Source organism: Cervus canadensis, chromosome 20, assembly GCF_019320065.1.
Source record: "Cervus canadensis isolate Bull #8, Minnesota chromosome 20, ASM1932006v1, whole genome shotgun sequence".
Taxonomy (NCBI): Eukaryota; Metazoa; Chordata; class Mammalia; order Artiodactyla; family Cervidae; genus Cervus; species Cervus canadensis.
Window position 1 is genome coordinate 38,335,095 of NC_057405.1, and position 9,184 is coordinate 38,344,278.

A 9,184-nucleotide genomic window follows, 5' to 3' on the forward strand; every position below is an offset into this window, starting at 1 on the left:
TTTGGTGGCCGGGTGCTGCTCCGCAGCCCCCTACCCCCGGGGTGGGGGTGAGGGGAGGTGGGGCCGGGAGGTGGCCGCCTGGACTCCAGTTTCAGCTGCTCTGGGTGAGGGGTGGCCGTGAGAGGTCCTGTGAAAACCGTCTGGGCCATCTCTGCTGGCCGCCCTCCAACAAGAACCGTTCACAGGCCTGTTCTCAGGCGGCCTCGTTCCAGAGGCTCTAACTGGGAACACGAAATGCATTGCTTTTTTTCTTTTTTTTCCCACCGACCTCAAAGAGATCCTTTTATGGACAGACCGAGCCTGTCTCCTTTTTGAAAATTCCCCTTGAGAAGCTGACCTCCCTTGGCCTTGGCGAGGCAACAGGTGATGACCCCTAGGAGAGTGGGTGGTGTTCAAAGCCGCTCTGTCCCTGGGGTGTCCCTGGAACCGAAGACAAATCGAGCTTTCAGCCTGAAAGGACACAGGCGACGCCCCCGCCATGTGCCCTGGAGTTTGGTGGTGTGGCAGGGCAGTGGGACTCTTGGCCTCACAGTGAAGTTGCGGCTGCTCCTAGCGCTAGGGGAACTCACTGGGTTCTGCATGATCATGTTGGCAAACAGGGGAGCGGAATGCGTAACTATCCTTCGGGCAAAGTTCCTTGGGTTTTTTCCCAAATACACTCGGTTTGCCTTTGGCTTAAAAACTTAACCTCAGCGCAGTCTCCTCTGTGGACAGTTGTGGAGAAGAGATTCTGAGTCAGGGTAAGAATGCAGCCTCACTGACTGGATGGGAAATGATATACTAGGTGAGAGGTTTTTCTTAAAGACTGGAGTGTCTGGGATTTTTCACATCTCCAAGAAAGCCTTCATTTGATGTTGTTAATGTTTCAAGATGTAATTAAGAACTGTAACAGGAAGCAAAATGAAATTCAAAATCAGTTCTGGCTACCACTCAAACATCAGCAACTTGATGTACAGATCTTGTTTGAGGAAAGGACTGACAGACCTGGTTTCTATATAACAGAAAGTAAAAAATTTCGGTTATTTTTGGTGCAAATGCGTTTGAGTCAGTTTTAATGGGCTTCTTTAGCCATGTATTTAGATCTCTATATTTACTTTATGTTTGGAGTCATAAAGAGGAAGGAAGCTACAAAAATGCTGAGTTCAAGAAAACAAACTTGTGGTTACCAAAGGGAAGAAGGAAGAGGGAAGGGACAAACTAGGTATGGGATTAACAGATATTGTGTATAAAATAGATTAGCAACGTGGATAGACTGTATAACACAGGGAATTATAGCCATTACCTTGTAATAACCTGTAATGTAAGTTTTCCTTCATGTCTTCTCAGCAGGGAGGAAGAGGTACCTCTCCATGTGTCAAAGACACACATCCTCTATGGACGTCAGGTTTTCTTCATTATTTTCTGAGCACCTCTAATGTCCAGGACTAGCCCAGGTGCTGAGTGAAGGATGATGAACCACACAGACCTGGTCCCTGCCCTCAGGAGGTGAGAATGTGTTTTTTGATACAAAAACACTGAATCACTGTGTTGCATGCCTGAAACTAACATAATATTGTAAAGCAACTATACTTTTTTTAAATGCTGGGTTTTTTTCCTACTATTAAGAGACTTGGAGTAGATGACTCACTTGTCCCTTTTGTGTTCTTCATACTACTTTCAAACATTTTTTTTATTAGTCTCATTTATTATATATATATTAACATGTATTTAGCATGCATATAGTGCCTTGCACTAAATTAATCACTTCAATTTGGTGTTAAAAATCCAGAAGACACAGTGGTTATCACAAATGATGTAAAAGACCTAAGGAGAAAAACGGTGCCAAACATAGAATTCTCATAGACTGTAAAATTTAGTATTATTTCACTCGATCAAGAAGCCAACAAAGCAAAATTCTTAGTTCTTTGATCTCACCACCACCGACTTTCACCTTCACCTTACTTCCCCAGTTCATACTAATTGTTAAACCTTTAGTCTTGCCAACTGAACTTTTTTTTTTGCCAACTGAACTTTTAAATTTCATTATCAATTTTGATATTACTATAATACAAACCAATTAACATAATTTGAAATCCAAGATAAAAATTGTCCCATATCACATTACCTGATTTAAATTTTTTTAAAATTTTGTGTTGGGTTACAGCCAATTAACAGTGTTGTGACAGTTTCAGGTGGATAGCAAAGGGACTCAGCCATACATATACCATACATATACATGTATCTATCCATTCTCCCCCAAACCCTCTTCCCATCCGGGCTGCCACATAACATTGAGCAAAGTTCCCTGTGCTATACAATAGGTCCTTGCTGTCGCGTTACCTAATTTGTCTGTGATATCAACTATTTCTCCATCTGTTCATCAGTTTTTGCATATTTACAATATTATATCAATAGAGTTCTTCAAGTTGTACTTCATCACTTCTATTATATCAGAAGACTTTTTTTTTAACTTTCCTAGTCTTTTTTTCTGCCTCTTATAATTTTATCCTAACATACTTTCTCTGTCCACTGTGGTGAATATAATAGTGGATATTTCCTTGCTTAGTATCTGTCCAGTCTCCTTTTGGGCTTCCCTGGTGGCTCAGTGGTAAAGAATCCGCCTGCCATTGCAGGAGACGCAGGAGACACAGGTTCGATCCTTGAGTGGGGAAGATCCCCTGGAAAAGAAAATGGCAACCCACTCCAGTATTCTTGCCTGGGAAAATCCCATGGACAGAGGAGCCTAATGGGCTACAGTCCATGGAGTTGCAAGAGTCAGACACAACTTGGCAACTAAACAACAACAAATCTCCTTCTACTGTTTCTTCCTGTACTAAAAAGGCTTAACAACTAAACAATGACATTTCCCAGATGCACTTGAAGCGAGATCTGACTGTGATTTAGCTTCTAGCACACAATTCACCAGTGCAAACTCAGGCCCTGGACTGGAAGGATGAACTGAGTCAAAGTCCTCAATAAATGAGAGTGATTGGAGAGTGGTAGATAGCAGAAAAGAGGTAAGAAGGATGGGTGGTGTGAATCTAAAACACAAAGAGTTCAGCATGAGATTGGGAGATATTAAGGCAGCATGGGTACTTTACGAAATGGCCAAGGGTGCTCATGATCCTCTATTGCCATTCCTCCTGCCCCCAATTCCTTCATTTTAGTACCTGAGGGGAACTTCAGCTCAATGGAGCTGCTATTCCTGTCAGCTCCAAAGGGCCAAATTCTGTCATTGAGTTTCTGCTCACACTGCTTTCCCAGTGCCAAAGCCCAGTCTCTTCTTCTCAATCTAAATACTTTACAATCAACCAGATTTTTCTCCTTCACGACTTCCTTGACAGTTGTGACTCCAAGAAGTATGTACCATATATGAATATCCAACACAACTCAGTTGTGTTGTCACAACAATTGCCATTTATTACTCTTCAACGGTTCAGTAAACATTGTTACAGTAGTGTCAAACTTGTACTATCAAACGGTAGTGTTAAAACTTGATCATTCACTCCGAGTCTTCTACAGGCTACTCTGTCCATGGGATTCTCCAGGCAAGAATACTGGAGTGGGTAACCATTTCCTTTTCCAGGGGATCTTCCCAACTCAGGGATCAAACCCAGGTCTCCGGGCAGATTTGAGGGCAGATTCTTTACCATCTGAGCCACAAGGGAAGCCCTTGTGACTTGACTTCTACCCTATCAATTCCCCCTTCTTTTTTCATTCTTTCATCTCACAGAGAAAATGTATTGGTTGAAAAGTCCCTCACATTTCTCCCTTTCAAAGCTCTCTTTCATGTCTTCTTAGCAGAAAGAGGTACCTCCCCTTGAGTCAAAGACACACATCGTCTTTGGGAGTCAGGCTCTCTTCACTGTTTTCTGAGTGTCTCGATGGTCCAGCACTAGCCCAGGAGCTGAGTAGAGGGTGATGAACCACACAAATGTGGTCCCTGCCCTCAGGAGGTGAGAACCTATTAGAGAGCAGGTATTTGTTATTACAGATGGGATGAGTGTTAAATCACACAGGAATTCTCATTCCTTCTGCTTTCCTGGAAACTGCCATTGACCAACCCCTACAATCTTCATCATCTTCAAGCTCTTGCTTTTGATAACATTCCCAAGTGGCTCAGCTGGTAAAGAATCCACCTGCAATGTGGGAGACCTGGGTTTGATCCCTGGGTTGGGAAGATCCCCTGGAGAAGGAAACAGCTACCCACTCCAGTATTCTGGCCTGGAGAATTCCATGGACTACAGTCCACAGGGTGCAAAGAGTCAGATACGACTGAGCAACTTTCACTTCACTTCACCACAATCAGTGTTTATGTTTGCTGCTTCATCTTAAAGGTAAGATAAAAATTCCTTTACGTATATTTCCCTCTAAATATAGTCCTAAACTGTCTTCCATTTCCCAGCAAAACCTCTAGAAAGAGTTGCTTATAATTGCTGTATTCTTTTCTTAACTCTTCCTGCATCTGGACTTCTGAAACATATCCCACGTCTATTATCAGATCCCAGGAACCTCTCCCACCAAAAACCATGCCTCTGTGAAGAACGTGCCTATTTTTCAGTTCTGGTTTGACCTCTCAGCATTATTGGAAGTTCTTTATCATTCCCTGTTTCTCCAGACCCTCTTTGTTTAGCTTCAGGGGCTCCACAGATCTTAATTCTTCTCACCTCCATTTTATTTGGAGGTTCATTTCAGCTGCTAGACCTGTAAGATTCAGTTCTCCCCTCTTTTCACGTGCTGTCTTCCACCTAGGCAATTTCATCCATTCCTCAGCCTTAAATTAACATCTTCAGAGGACTGTTCCACATTTATACCTCCAGCTCAGATCTCTTCTCTGAATTTCAGACTAGCATTCCTAACAGGGCTTGGGTGATTTCCTCTGGGAATGTTTCACAGAATTCTTAACCAGTTCAGGGTCTCTTACAGTGCATTCCCAGTTCACTTTGTATTTTTCTATCTATTTTATTGTGATTTTATTACATCTTCTTCCTTGAAATGTACTCTGTGAGGTCAGAAACCCCACTACCCCACTACTATGCCTATCTTATTCATCACTTTACCCACAGTATCTAGAAAAATATTTGCTTTGTAATTACTATTTATTGAAAGTCTGAATTGATAAATTTAGTGATTCTTATTTAAGACATTGTAGGCGCTGAGCTGGAAGAAGCACAAACTGGAATCAAGATTGCCGGGAGAAATATCAATAACCTCAGATACGCACATGACACCACCCTTACGGCAGAGAGTGAAGAGGAACTAAAAAGCCTCTTGATGAAAATGAAAGAGGAGAGTGAAAAAGTTGGCTTAAAGCTTAACATTCAGAAAACTGAGATCATGGCATCTGGTCCCATCACCTCATGGGAAATAGATGGGGAGACAGTGGAAACAGTGTCAGACTTTATTTTTTTGGGCTCCAAAATCACTGCGGATGGTGACTGCAGCCATGATATTAAAAGACGCTTACTCCTTGGAAGGAAAGTTATGACCAACCTAGACAACATATTAAAAAGCAGAGACATTACTTTGCCAACAAAGGTCTGTCTGTCTGGTCAAGGCTATGATTTTTCCAGTGGTCATGTATGGATGTGAGTGAGAGTTGGACTGTGAAGAAAGCTGAACTCCGAAGAACTGATGCTCTTGAACAGTGGTGTTGGAGAAGACTCTTGAGAGTCCCTTGGACTGCAAGGAGATCCAACCAGTCCATCCTAAAGGAGATCAGTCCTGGGTGTTCGTTGGAAGGACTGATGCTGAAGCTGTAACTCCAGTACTTTGGCCACCTCATGCGAAGAGTTGACTCATTGGAAAAGACCCTGATGCTGGGAGGGATTGGGGGCAGGAGGAGAAGGGGACGACAGAGGATGAGATGACTGGATGGCATCACCGACTCGATGGGCATGAGTTTGGGTAAACTCTGGGAGTTGGTAATGGACAGGGAGGCCTGGCGTGCTGCGGTTCATGGGGTCGCAAAGAGACACGACTGAGCGACTGAACTGAACTGAACTGAGGAGTAATTTGTTTTAAAGGACATCAAACAGACAGCCTTTTATCTTTTACAATATGATACTGTTTTAATAACGGATACTTCTGTGAAATAGTTATAAAAAACAAATTACTAGAAAAATGAAGCCAGCAATAACAAAAAAAGATATATAGCATGCAAGCTCCAACTTTTCATTATTAAATTCAACAGATTTGTTTTTAATCTGTGGAATAACTATAAAGGTTTCTAAATGTTTACTCTAAATTTCTTCAATTTTCCTGGTGCTGAATGGTGACAGCTCACAAACCAACCCTAGAGAGCTGACCATACTTTAAGTAGTGCTGGGCTGGATGACAGAGATGGTCATACATCTGAGTATTTTTGCATCTTTCCCCGGTCACTTCAGGCTTCCCAGGTGGTGCAGTGGTAAAGAATCTGCCCGCAATGCAGGAAATGCAGAAGATGTAGGTTTGATCCCTGGCTGAGGAAGATCCTCTAGAGAAGGAATGACAACCCACTCCAGTATTCTTGCCTACAGAATTCCAAGGACAGAGGAGCCTGGTGGGCTACCGTCCTTGGGGGTCACTAAGAGTCGGACATGAGTGAGCACACACACATACACATCATCTTATTTGCCAAAAAACATTACAGAAAAGTTCTTTTTTGTTTTTGCAGAGCAAGTAAGGAGCTTTTTCTCTACTGGTCAATGAACTGAGTCTCCCTCATAGTTCAGGTTTTTGCAGGGGATACAGAAGTCACGGATGGTGCTCTGAGGTAGCACGGGGAGCATGTGTACTGTGGAGATTATCCAAGCCTTTTGTTACATGCTTATCACAGAATCTTTGACAGAGTGACCGCTGAATCAGTGCCTACAATTGTGCAGCAGTATTCTTGGCACTGAGTGCTTGCTTTAAAACCGAAGACGTCCTGAAAATACCTGTAACCTTTCGTTGTTTATGAATACTACCTTCAGAATCCCTCAAAACAGCATAATTTTATAGCCATTAGAAAATTCTTGCATTGTTTCTACTAAACATATGAAAACTGCAACTTCTCATGGAATTGCCAATTATTTTTTTCTAGGACCAAATTTCCATGGACAATAAAAGTTCAGAGTGATGTTATCTACAGTTCCCCCACATGTTTTTTAAAGGTATAACTATGCGGAAGTTTCAACCTCTTCCCCTTGCCAACTTCAGAATATTTCTCTGTTTAATATCTGTAGAACTGAAAAAAGCCTAGCCTCACACTGGAACCTCAGTTTATCTCAGTCAGAAATTGCTGGACAGAAGCCCTGTTTTTAATGTCTTATTCCAGTATTCTGACCTGGAGAATCCCACAGACAGAGGAGCCTGGTAGGCTACAGTCCATGGGGTCACAGAGTCGGACACGACTGAGCGACTTCACTTCACTAAGGTTGCTGTATTTAAGAAATAAAAATACAGGACACTCAGTTAAATTTGAATTTCAGATAAACAACAAAAAATGTTTTTAGTATGGATAAGCACATGTCCATTGCATGGGATGCTAAAAATTTATTGTTTATCTGCAATTCAAATTTAACTGAACGTCCTATATTTTATCTGGCAACACTATCTTGTGTAAATTAATTTTATTTAGATGGACACTTTTTCCTATGTTACCACTGTGGGGGTTTTTGTTGTTGTTTGTTTCATTTTTTTTTGGTTTGTTTTTGAATTCTTTTCTTCACTATTCGAACACACTTTTTAAAAAGATCTCTGCCAATCCCCAGCTCATTATCAACGACATCATTAGCATCACCATAGATCTAAATTACGTTAAAACAGGATGAGAACTACTGACAAATTGTATAGACAAGAGGCTCCCAAGGAAGTTGGGATCAAATTATGATCAAGAAAGGAAAGGAAGGAAATGCCAAGCTTAGCCTGTAGATAATGCCCAGCATAGTGAAAGCTCTGAAAGGGAATCAGACATGGAATACCCCTGGGAGGCTGATGGGCACTCAGCCTTGCATTTCACAGATGGAGAAACTTAAACACAAAGCGAGGTAGTGACTTCTTGAGGGAGCAGGAAGCAGCTGTATAAAGGAATGGGGAAAAAAAGAGAAAGAAAATCTTCTGAAACCCAGTCTTACCTGGCAGGGTAAGGTGAAGGCAGACATCACTGAAATGTGGATATTTTATTAAAACATTTTTCTTCAAGACAACTGGGAACATTTTGTCTCTACAACCCACCCTTTATATGCACAGATCATGGGACCAGTACATTCTAAAATCTGAAAGGGACATTAGAAAACATTCATCCCCGTTCCTTCAGTATATTGATCTAGGAATTGAGGCCAAGGGTTTGAGTAACTTTAACAAAATTGTACAACCTGTAGGAATCCACCAGGGTCTAAGCCTAAGGATATGGACTCCTCAGTGTTTTTAATCCAGCCCTTTACAGCCCCATAGAATGTAGCCCATCAGGCTTCTCTGTCCACAGAATTTTCCAGGCAAGAATACTGGAGTAGGGTGCCATTCCCTTCGTCAAGGGGATCTTTGCTACCCAGGGATTGAATCCGGGTCTCCTGCATTATAGGCGGATTCTTTATCTCTGAGCCACCAGGTAAGCCCTTAATCCAGCTACTTTTCAATTAATAATTGATCCACAAACTATAAAAAGAAAGCCAGGGTGAGTTCTTTTCAACCAAGGAAAGTGATTTCAATAAATTGAGGTATAAAAGGGTCTTAAAATATCTGACTCTTTTCAGTAAGTTTAGGAGCTACTGTCTAAGAATAAAGCCTGATCCTCTTGTTAAAGGGTAAATCTTAAAAAGAGATATAATTATGACTTATGCAACTATAAAACAAACACACATCAAAGATTTAACTAATTAATTAATAAGGTGGCTTAAACAGTAAAGAATCTGCCTGCAATCGGGAGACCCCAAGGTTTGATCCTTGGGTCAGGAAGATCACCTAGAGAAGAGAATGGTTACCCACTCTAGTATTCTTGCCTGGAGAGTTCCATGGACAGAGGAGCCTGGAAGACTACAGCCCATGGAACTGCAAAATCAGACACGACTGAGTGACGAATAATTTCACAATGAGGGAACCAGTGAGATGTCACAAATGATTTAAAGCAGCAATTCCCAACATTTTTGACACCAGGAACCAGTTTCATGAAAGACAATTTTTCCATAGATTGAGGGCAAGAGATAGTTTCGGGATGATTCAAGAGCATTGTACTTATTGTGCA

General features: G+C 41.7%; 1 long non-coding RNA gene across 6 annotated transcripts; it reads left to right on the forward strand.

The window, feature by feature from the left end:
• The first annotated feature begins 520 nt into the window (after positions 1-520).
• LOC122422775 lies at positions 521-5,194 on the forward strand. Of its 6 annotated transcripts, XR_006263958.1 has the most exons (4): positions 521-740; positions 1,327-1,485; positions 4,069-4,316; positions 5,123-5,173. It is a non-coding gene; the product is annotated as an uncharacterized LOC122422775 (long non-coding RNA). The 6 variants fall into 6 exon arrangements; XR_006263956.1 differs by having other exon boundaries at positions 521-784; positions 1,330-1,485; positions 4,069-5,194; XR_006263955.1 differs by having other exon boundaries at positions 4,069-5,194.
• The last annotated feature ends 3,990 nt before the right edge of the window (positions 5,195-9,184 follow it).